Raw genomic sequence first — 11501 nt, 5'->3', positions numbered from 1 at the left:
AGCTTTGGAGCCTGTCCTGGAAAACTCACAGAGATCTGCCTGCCTCTGCCTCCCGAGTGCTGGGATTACAGGCGTGCGCCACCACCGCCCGGCTTTATTTATTTTTAAAATGATATGCATTGGTGTTTTGCCATGGGTATTGGGTCCCCTGAAACTTGAGTTACAGGCAGTTGTGAGCTGCCATGTGGGTGCTGGGAACTGAACCTGGGTCCTCTAGAAGAGCAATCAGTGCTCTTAACTGCTGAGCCATCTCTCCAGCCCCTACATTGCAATTTTGAAGTTCTCCTGAGTTAATGCAATAAGACTGCTCAAAAAGTAAAAAACTAAAACAAATAAATAAAATTTAATGAACAAAACCTGGTAAGTACATAAACTTTTTGTATATTTACATAAAAGTCTTATAAAATATAGATTTCCAAAATGTAAACTTAAATGTACATTTTGATTCATATCTTATGTCACCAACTTTATTCAGGCAAATCTGGTTTTTATGAGTAGGATATATCAGAGCAACAAGGATACAAAGATATTACAGTGATATTACAAAAACACTAGTTGTTATTCAAGAGCCAGTATCAAAGCTCTAAAAGTAAATACAATTTAAATTACTTTTAAGATTGCACAGGATAAATTTAAAGAACTTTATTTTTGAAAAAATTAAAATTAACTATGCTTCGATAATGTAAACAGTTATAGTGGTTGTTTTATGTATAATAGGACTGGGAAGATGGCTGTGTTGGCCAAGTGCTTCTTGCACAAGTATGAGCATCTGCCCTCCATCCCCAGCACCTCTATAAAAAGCCAGGCACTATAAGGAACACCATAGTCCCAGCGCTGGAGGGCAACAAGGGATCCCTGTGGTTGGTTGGTCAGTCAGCCTAGCCAATTCAGCAAGCTCCAGATTCAATGAAATACTGTATCTCAAAAAATAAGGTGTCTGAGAAAGACATCCAATGTTGACCTGTGGCTTCTACATGCACCTACATACAAATGCACACACACACACACAAATATGGGTAATCCTGGCGATTATCCTAAACAATACAACAATCCAAGCATCCTCCTGAATAATTGCATTAACTACAGTGTTTACTTAAAACTAGCTTAGTACTGAACTTTCAACATGTTTAAGATTCAAAGAAGCAGGGTCTTAGGAACCCAAAATAAAAATAAAATAATAAAAAAACTATTTCCTCAAATGCATTTGTCATCAATTTAATTATTTTAATAGGATTTTTATTTAAGTATTAAACTATAACTTGAAGTAAATCTCAACTATAACATCTTCCGTTCAATGTAAAAAAAATAAAATGTGGAAACTAAGCACATTTTTTTTTACTAAGAAGCAGAGTAAAAACAAATGTTTGGGCTGGAGCAAGGGCTCAGCAGTTAGGAGCACTGACTTCTTTTCCAAAGGATCCCCAAGACCCACATGGTGGGTCACATCTGTCTGGAACTCCAGTTCCAAGGGATCCAACGCCCTCTTCTGGCCTCTGAGGGCACTGCACACCATTGTGCACAGACACAGGTAGGCAAAACACCCAAACACAAACAATATGGTAATTTTTTTAAAAAAAGAGTGCATGACAATAAAAAAATAAAATATTTCATTACATCACCTTTCCATCTGAATATTAATTAAACAAAAAAAATAAAACGCTGAAACAAGCCTCTGCATCTACACTATTAACTACGTTAGTGAAAAGCAAAGTGCTGCTCCTTCCAAGCAAAAGCAAGAACCATGAAAGGCGAAACCACTGTGACATGTTTCATGTCCTACCCTCCCACCCAGCGAAAAGCAAGCTCAGCTGTGAGTGAGACGAAACTACTGATGAGCATCTTCCATGCAGACACATTTATGTTTTCAGCCTTAGCATATTTTCAAACCATCTGGCATCTCTGCCTCTCTGGTTTGCCAGACTAATCTGTTCAGAACTGAGTAGAACACTAGAGCTGTATGCACTGCGGGGAAACCAAGGAAGAGCACACAGTTAGAGCAATGTTCCGGATGCTGGGCCATAAGCTCGACCTGTATCTTTAAAACATTTCCACTGAAAACATTAAGTTCTTTTGAGACTACAAGAACGGCTCAGGACATCTGTATGATCATAACTGTCAGCAGTTATCCAAGTCACTAGGGTTGATTTTTATAATTTTAATCTAAGCAGCCAAACGAAACATGTCAAGAGGTAATCCATATATATATATATATACACACACATATATATATATATATATACATATACATATATATAAAATCTAAGGGCCAGTGAGGTGGCTCCGTAGGCAAAAGCACTTGCCATCAAGCCTGACAACCTGAGTCTGGTCCTCAGAACCTACACGGTGGGTGGAGAGGCAATTCCTGAAAGTTGTTTCCTGACCTCCACATGCATACAGTAGGATGGGCATGCAACTGCAGCACATAGATGCAGACGATAATAAATATAAATTATTAGTATCTAAGCTTAGCTGAAATGGTGGTAGACACTTGCAATCCCAGCATTGAGGAGGCAGAGGCAAGAGGACTGCCATGATTTCAAGGCCAGTCTAGGCTATGTTTTAAAACGTAGTCCAAAATCGAAGATAATACATTTTACCTTGCCTAAAATTGGTCTGCATACCCTTGCTTGGAGGAAGGGGAGAGAAACTAAGAGAAAAAATGTTCACGGATGTCCTTTTCCTTATATGCCCTGTTACCAAACTACTGTAGTTGGCAGCACTCACCCTAACCCTTCACTAAATCTGGAATCAGTATCGCTTCTTTAGAACTTGAAATCTACGTGCCAAAAGCCCTGTTAGAACAAACTTTTAGTAGTCCCCATTACCAGTTTAAAATAATGACTATTTCAGGGCAATTTTATAAAGAAACAGATAATTACTACCGCACACAAATTAAAGCTTTAGGGCAAAGACTGAGATACACTGACAAGCACCACAAACAAAAATGTGTACGTATATCACCCCGCAACACGCACCCATTCTTCCTGGGGGAGGACGGGCTCTTCTGGATTTTCATTGGTTATCACATTGACCTCTGAGAGAATTGCTTCTTCGAGTTACATGGAATCCCACCCTAATCACGTCACAAATTCTCAATCAGCCTTTCTTATAATTTCCTCCTAAATAGTATCCCTTTCCCCGTTTTGTTGTTTCTGTCTTTTAAAGAAGGTCTGGGAAAAGTGCTGTGGTATTCTACTCCAGCCCTGCTTCTTCCCTATGTCGAGTTTCCCAATTGCTTTTCCCAGAGGTTTGATCCCTAAACTAAGGACAGCAAACAGAATCTTTTCCTTGGGTTTTGCTCGTTCCTTCCTGGTACCCCTGGAGTACTGAAACAAAGAATTGCAAGCCCCTTCACTTGGAACTTCGGTGTGAATACACCGGGAAGAGCTTCTGTCAGGGCTTGGCTTCCCACCATCAGACCCCAATTCTTTTTATTTCCTCTTCCTAGCCATTCATCTTCCTCAAGAAATCAGCAGATCGAACTCCCTTTAAGTCCCACAGCTTGGAGATTCCTCTGGGCCATCACCACCCCCCCGACCCCGGTTCATGCACTCCCCGTACCTCTACAGAAAGAGACAGTGTGTTTCCGCCCTCTTTAATCAACTTCTCCCCAAAATCCCGGTCTTCCTCAAAATCGCGCTATACTTCTTAGGGATGCAACTCTGAGTCTCCCCGGCTGAGGTTTCCCGAGGAGGCTCCGACCCCAAAGCCAGCGCACTCCCGTCCAGCAGGAGACCCTCTGCTGACTCTTCCGAGGGGCTGCGCCGCGTCCCCGACGAGGTAGGTGGCCCCGCGCCTCCGGAGGCCGAACCCGAGTTAGGGTCCGCTGTCCCAGAAGCGTCCTCCCCCAGGGAGACTGGCTCCCCAGCCCCTCAGCACCCCCAAGTTACTCACTGCTCTCCCAAACCCCCGCCCCGAGCTCCGTCCTCGCTCTGACACCCCCCGAGAGCTCCCGGGAGCTGCGAAGCTGTCGGCCGCGGGCGCCTCCCCGCTGCGGGGCAGGCCCGGTCCTCCGGGTCCGCTGCCGCGCGCCCCAAAGCTGGGGGCTGGGTCTTGGGGCGGGGGTGGGGGGATCTCTGCCCCGGGGTTGCCCGTCCCGTGCCAGCGCCAGCGCCCGCGCCTCTCGGCTTCCCCAGCCGCCACGAGCTCCGGCTCGGCTTCCACCCGCGGCCCCGCGCCCGCGGCCCCAGTACCCAGCCGGCTCGCGCAGCTACCTGCAGGGGCCGCCGCGCCTCAGCGCCTCGCCGCCGCCATCTTGCATTTCAGAGCGACTGCACTTTTCAGGGAGTCAACTCTGACCCGTGAACCCTAACCCCGGAACCACTCGGAGGGCCCTCGCGCGGGGGGCCCCACGGAGCTCTGCGGCCCGGCAGGAGCAAGACGCTCTCCAGCCAGGGTGCGAGGGATACTCTCGTCCCTGAGCTTCCCGGGGCCGCAAGGAGGAGCCAGCCGAGGCGGGGCGAGCCGGCGCCCCACTCGAGGACTCCGCCGCTCCTCTGGGATGCGACCCAGGCCGCTCCCCCAGAGCCCGGCGCTGCGGGAGGTGTGCGCCGCCCCGCCCTCTGTCAGGGAGAGCCACGCCCCCTGTCAGGAGGGACCACGCCTCTGCCCGTAGAAGCCCCGCCCATCAGGGAGAAGCTCTGCCTTCTGGTCCCGCCCCTCGCAGGCAATTGCTCCGCCCGCAGTCGTCAGGAGCTGGCTCCCGCCTCCCGCGACCTCTTGTCACTTTCTTCCGTTGAAACTGCCTTGGCCTTCAGGAAACCCCGGGAAACCGACTCTCAAGGCTCCGCCCCCTAGTCGCCACGCCCACTATCGCTCTCTCCGCCCCCCCTTGGGCGTGTCGCTCTGCATTCCAGCCGCGCCCCCTCCCGCTGTCAACAGTCCCGCGCTCCTGTCAGCTGCGGCTCCGCCTCTTCTCGCCCGAGTCCAGCAGGAGCCTCAGCTCCAGCTTCGGACAGGAAAAGTTGAGTGTGGCCCCGCTTGGAGCCTCCCGCCTCTGCCTCCTGCCGCAGTCCCACGTCCTCCTGCTGCGAGCTGCGAGCTCACTGATGCCGAGCTCTCGGTGGGCACCAGCCCTACAGCGTGGCCAGCTGAGGATCTCATCATCTTCCCCACCTCTTCTTCTCTTTATTGTTAAAATGAATATACAAACGCAGACAAAAAGAAACCACGCACTCAGAGTGTATTCACTGCCCGGACATAAGAGAACTCTTTGGCGCCTGGATGTTTAGTCCCCACCCGCATCCCAATCATGGACCCCTTTGTGCCTTGTTAGCAGGACTCCACCAAGTCACACCAACCCTAAGATCTGCAGTCTGCAGCTGCTTGAAGGGAAGGCCTGGCTGCTCAAATCGACATGCACAGTATTTAGTTGCATCGTGACATTCTAAAACTTGCTACACCGAGGCTTAATGATCTCACCAGCAGAGGTACTCAAGCCTGTCCTGCTCTAAAACAATTTAATGGCACTTTAGCTTCTTGGAACTAAATTCAGAATGTAAACCACTTATAGAAATTATTTAAGAAATCAATGTAATTTTTTAATAAGAACAAAAATAGGAAGTAGTTTATATATACTCCACAATGTGTTTAAATGCGCTTATTCATAATAAGAAAAATACAAGACAAAAAGACACACACACACACAGTTTGTGCTCACCCAGAAACAGCTCCAGGTCCACTGAGAATCCCAGATTAGTATTTAACTCTGAGTGAAGAAATATTTCAAATACAGAAATTCATTCTTTTGTTCCCACATTCAACCACTGCCTTTTTGAGCACCACATGTGCCCGACACTGTAGGAGACGTGAAGCTGAGTTAAGCCATCCAGTTGTCCTCTGGTACCTAAAAGAGGCTGTTCTGGAACCTTCCAGGATACCAAAATCGAGGGTTTGTTCAAGCCCCTTAGGTAAACAATTGTGGCGTTTGCATGTAATCCGTACACGTGCCCCCGTGTGGCTTACATCATCTCTACTACACGATGTCTATGCCAGGCAAAGCATTGTCCTGCTGTAACAGGTTAGCGTACCGTGACAAGGAGAAAAGTCGGCACAGTCAGCAGAGATGCAGCATTTTTCCAGAACATTTTGGATCCACAGTTGGTTGAATCGTAGATATGGAAACCATGGATCCGGAAGGCTGTGTTCTGGCTTCCAGGCGCTCTCACAGACTAGACGCTAAGCACAAACATGCTCATAAAACACATCAAAGTGAAAAGCGAGAAGAGGGAGAAACAGAGGCGGTGGAGACATATGGTCTTCACCTCTCTTCCCTAATCCCCGCCCCCTGCCCCCCCCTCCCCCGTTTTCTTAGTCCTCCTTTTTAGCAACAATTTATAGTCTCCGTCCTTCTCTCTGAAGCAGTCAGCCTGCTTCATTCCCTAAAGCTAACAGCCTAAAAGCCTCCCAATTTCAGGTCATTCCCACCGGGCACTTCTGTCCAGGGAAACAATTTCAATGGCACAGCGCTGGGAACAGTATTTCTGGCTGAAGTGCTGCCAATGATCTGGCACCCGTGCACAAAGCAAGACTGTTACCAGCACTTAGGGAAAAAAAAAAAGGTTGCAGACTTAAGCAATATGCATATATGTTTCCAAAGCAGATTGTGCCAGCCCACATAAATCTGTCTAGAGACCATGCTTACAGAGTAACTTGTTTTTATTAAAATAAACTCATTTATAAAAATTGTAAATATGACGGATTTTAACAGCTGTGCAGCTCCAGAAGTAAGTTTTCCCCATGGGTTGGCACAGTGAGAAGTCTGGAGTTTTGATGCATAAGCCTGGCAGTTTGTCATACACAGAGTGGCATGACGACACTTCAGGGCTGTTAGAGATGAGAAGTCATTCGGGGGTTTTAAAAGCACAGCCCCTTTGCTCTTCAGAGCCTCTGCCACCTTTGGAACAGTGGCAACAGTGTTAGTAGGAAATAAAGCACTTTGAATAAAAAGTGACAAGTATCCTGCTGATCTCCACGAGCAGGCTTCCAGCAGCTCTGTTGGTAGAGGCTTCCTTCTGTTGCTCATTCCCTTCTTTCTTCCCTTTGTGAAAAGGCCGTTTTTCAAACATGATACCGTGAGACAGGCCAAAAAGACACCAAACTAAGATAGTTTAAACATTTGACTACAGTTAGGGTAGCCTGAGAAATTTGCCTTAGCAAAAATGTCCTACAATTCTCTAATGGCTAGTTCAGAAGGTGAACAAAATTGGTCATGCTGAATGACTAACTCACCAAAGCAAGCTGCTGAAAAGACCAAGCGCTGGGTGTGGGAGACAGCTTAGGGGCAGAGTGCTTGTCCAGAAGGAACAAGACCTTGAGCGCGATTTCAACACTGCACAGAGAATACCAAAAAGGTACTTAGCTCACTAGCCTGGGGGACAGCTGAATAGTTTGCTTACCTGGACCAGGTTTGAGTGATCTTTGTTGAACTTGCTCCTGTCTTTGTAGTGAGCAGGTAGGTTGTCTGAGGGACTGTTCTGTCTGAGAAGACTGCATTTGTGTGACTTGGAGGTACATCTAGAATGGCCTTAGTCACACTAGCAGTGGACACAGGTATGACTAGTCATGCAGTAGCATAGCTTAGACTCATTCCATGCAGTCATGGGAGCCCAAATAAGCAAGAAACAGGGTTCAGAGTCTCTTGAAGGTGGCTTATGCCTCCTCCTACTGGCTGTCATCCCCAGTCATAGGCCAGCCTGGATTCCACCTCTTAGTAAGTAGAGCCACACAGCTGCACTGCAAGAATAAAGGTCTAATATATCTATTTTTGTCATCAAATGTACCACACACTGAGATCAAGTCAGACTTCTTGTCTGTTTGTTTTTACTTATGTGCAAAATTAAGATAGCGCCACAACTGATGGATCTATTCTGTCTTGAAGGGTTGACAGATTGTGCAAAGGGCTAGGTTAACCTAACATCTCAGAAAACATTAGTCATGTTGATGACAACATCCTCTAAGATCTCTCAAACTGGACAGAAGAGCAGGCAATGCTCTTAACTACTGAGCCATCTCTCCAGCCCCCTCTTAATCCCTTTTAAGACTCCTCCACAAACCTGGCCCAGTGGCACACACCTTTCATGCCAGTGTTTGGGAGACAGACACCAGTGGATCATTGAGATGGACACCAGCCTGGTCTACAAAGCAAATTTCAGGACTGGAGAGATGGCTCAATGGTTAAGAGCACAGCCTGCTCTTCTAGGGGTCCTGAGTTCAATTCCCAGCAATCACATGGTGGCTCACAACCATCTACAGTGAGATCTGGTGCCCTCTTCTGGCCTGCCAGCATATATGTAGGCAGAGCACTGTATACATAATAAATAAATAAATCTTTAAAAAAAAGCAAATTTCAGAACAGTCAGGGCTACACAGAGAAAACCTGTCTCAAAAAACAAACGAACACCACAAATAGACAAACAAAGACTCCTCTAAATGGCTGGGACAGAAGCTCAGTCAGTAAAGTACTGGCTTTAAAGTACAGTCAGTACAAGCAGTCATGAGGATCTGAGTTCAGATTTATAACTTAACCTTAGTACCTGGTGGGGAGGACACAGGAGATAGAGACTGAGTCCCTGGCTAGAGCGTCTAGCCAAATTAGAGAGCTCTGGACTCAGTGAGAGACTGACTCACAAAACAAGGTGGAGTGCAGTGGAATACACTCGTTGTTGACCTCTGACCTTCACACGCATGTGCACGTGCTACATAAAACAAAAAACCTCTAGAACATGGCCCAGTGTTATGTCTTGGTTATGAAGTTTCCGTTTTCCCCATTTGGTGGTGCTATTGAGAGGCACTAGATCAGGAATTCATAGCTGGGCTAGCAGGAGGAGGAGTCCAGTCACTAGGGCCTTACTGCTGTCTCTCCCTGGCTTCTTAGCTGTCAGGAAGTGGACCACCTCCTCTGCTTTTCACTCCTTAGGCTATAATACACTCTTGGTTTAAGCATTAAGACAGACTCTAGCAGAGTCAAGAGAGGCAGAGGTAGGTGGATCTTGCTCTGTAGACCATGCTGACCTCGAACTCAGAGATCCACCAGCTTCTGCCTCCTGAGTACTGGGATTACAGGCGTGTGCCACAACAGCCTGGCCAAAAAAAAAAAAAAAAAAAAAAAAAATTGAGGTTGGTTGTTTGGTTTTGTTTTTCTTTTTATTATTTGACAATATGAGAGGAGGCTGTGGTGCACATCTAGGAGATGTGAGTTGTTGTATAACTGGCTTTGCAGCTATCTTCCAAAACTTCCCTTGCTTGCGTGCATCCTCCAATGCCCACACAAACCTTCCTCTTCTCCCCAACAATGCCCGTTCCTCTTGCTGTAGCTGACTGGACTTTTTTTTTTTTTTCAGTGCTAGGGGCTGAACTTAGGGTTTTATCCATGCTAAGCAAGCAGCCTACCATTGAGCTATATTCCTAGACTATAAAGGACAATAAAAACAGATTACTCTCTTCAAAAAGATCAATTCAACTGTAGGAACAAATGTAAAATGTAAAACCCTAACATTCCTAGGAAATGAAATAGGGGGAAGCCTAGATACTATTGGTGTTTTTTATAGGGACCGGGGGGTGGGGGGGTTCTAATGACCTTTTAAAGAAAAATGTACTGGAATGTACAGGTTCTCTCTGGCCCCTCCCAGCCCTCCTGGCTAGAATCTGCTTTAATAACCTCATTTTAACTAATCTCTGCAAAAGAGCCTGACCCTAAACATGAACACATACTGGGGCACAGGGTGTTAGGAGTTAACCTGTGGGTTTTGGCAGAATTCAGCTGGAAACAACAGGAAAACAGGGTAGAAGGAGGCGGTCTGTTCTTGCTCTTACAACACCAAAGTGTCTGTCTCCAGCTCTGTGTCAGGTAAGACACAGGTCTGTCTCGGTTCCTGAGAAGTGTCCCTTAGCTATTTATTGACTGTGTCTATTCTTTGTAAATGAGCCCTTTATTTAGCAACTCAGGTCCACGGATAGGTAGTGATACTGGATACTTTTCAAGACTTTTTACATTATAACCTCTCTGTTTTGAGAATTTTGCAACAAGGTCTCCGTGTATAGTCTACGCTAGCCTTGGACTGACAAGCCTCCTCCTTCTGCTTCTGCCTACCAAATGCTGGACTTGTAGGCATGCACCACCATCATGCCTTTGTTTTAAATTATATAAAATCAAATTGCATTTTATAGCTCATGTCAGCGTTTTTTTCAGCACTACTTAAGACAGTAAAAACACCCGATGCTTCAAAACAAACATCTGTATTCTGTCCCCGCTCCAACCAATGATTCCCATTTCTTTGGTGTAAAGAGGAATACAGATGCCGTGTTTCGTTCCAGGTGATCTGATACCTTCACACAGATATACATGCAAGCAAAGGAGTGTACCTGAAATAAAAATAAATTTAAAAAAGCAACAACAAAACACAGAGCAGAGGGTTTGTTTTTATTTTCCCTTTCTTCCAAACTACTAGCATTTCATTATATTTCCAGGTTGGCTATTTTTAATAAAAGGAAGTGTTAGGTTATCTGTTTCATCTCCTGCAAGACTACCTGGGCTAAGGAGATAAAGACAGGGCCTTTTGGGATAGAATGGCATGCTAGTGACTATATTTCATACCACAGCTGTGAGGTGAAGGTTCAAATGAAACCACAGAATTCATGTGAGAGTGGTAATTTACATTTTTCCTAGTGAGGTGGGGAGCCTGGAAAATTTTAAGAAACAGAAAACACACATATGCTCTGGTCCTAAATATAAAGCATATTAAAATGAGTGAAAAAATTAATTACAGAACATAAGATTGAGGGTAACTTATTTTCTTCCTAAATGATTAAAGCAAAAGCTCGTCTTTTTTTTTTCCAAGACTCTGATTTTCCTAAATATTCACCCCAGTAAATAGCTATAATTAGGATTCATCACACGTAATCAGTTTGCAAATTATTTCATGAATACATTATCTATTGCTACGGTCCTTTTTTTCTTCCCCTAGTCCCATAATGGGCTTTAAAAGCTCATGCTTGTAGCTCACAATGTCCACATGTCCAGGGCATCCATATCCGGCTCACTTTGATCCGTGAAGCATTTTCGTCACACCTCTTTGAAATTGTTTTGATTGGGCAGGAGTTCTGAAGACAGAAGTCTTCCAAGGACCCCCTCGCTGCATGCTGAGTGTTGTTCTCTTGATTCCCAGCCAGAGCAATGATGCTGGCAAAGTCGGTTACTCAAACGTAAGCAGTTTCATTTCCAACCTTTGAGCGTTAAAATTATCTATCTTAAACACGTTTCTTTTTCTTTGTTTTAAAGCAGGCTCTGAACACTGCATGATTATAAAGCAAAACAATTTTTACAATGGGAAGAAATTTGAAAATGGAAGAAAACAATGCTGGTTTGTGAAGTTCAACAGCCGAGTGTTATGGTTTGAATCTGGAAGGTCAGGGGGCTTTGAGAGCTGGGATCTAGCTTGAACTAGTCAATAGAAGTCAGTTCTTGAGGCATGCTACGCCCCCCTCCCGCCAGCTCCCCAGCT

The 11501-nt window shown here is 45.7% G+C and overlaps 1 protein-coding gene across 4 annotated transcripts in view; it reads right to left on the bottom strand.

Annotated features, from left to right (window-relative positions):
* The window catches only part of Zhx1 (zinc fingers and homeoboxes 1), a 31850-nt gene extending 25618 nt beyond the window's left edge, over positions 1-6232 (bottom strand). For 2 of the 4 annotated variants that reach the window (XM_026782431.1, XM_013348938.2), the window contains exon 1: positions 4215-4505. The gene's annotated coding sequence lies outside the window, so the exon portion shown is untranslated. Of the gene's footprint in view, positions 1-4214; positions 4506-6029 lie in introns of those variants that run through there. The other 2 variants (XM_026782432.1, XM_026782430.1) reach the window with 2 other exon arrangements.
* Between the last annotated feature and the right edge of the window lie 5269 nt (positions 6233-11501).

The sequence above is a fragment of the Microtus ochrogaster genome, chromosome 15 (assembly GCF_000317375.1).
Source record: "Microtus ochrogaster isolate Prairie Vole_2 chromosome 15, MicOch1.0, whole genome shotgun sequence".
Classification (NCBI taxonomy): Eukaryota; Metazoa; Chordata; class Mammalia; order Rodentia; family Cricetidae; genus Microtus; species Microtus ochrogaster.
This window is presented reverse-complemented; position numbering and strand designations above follow the sequence as displayed.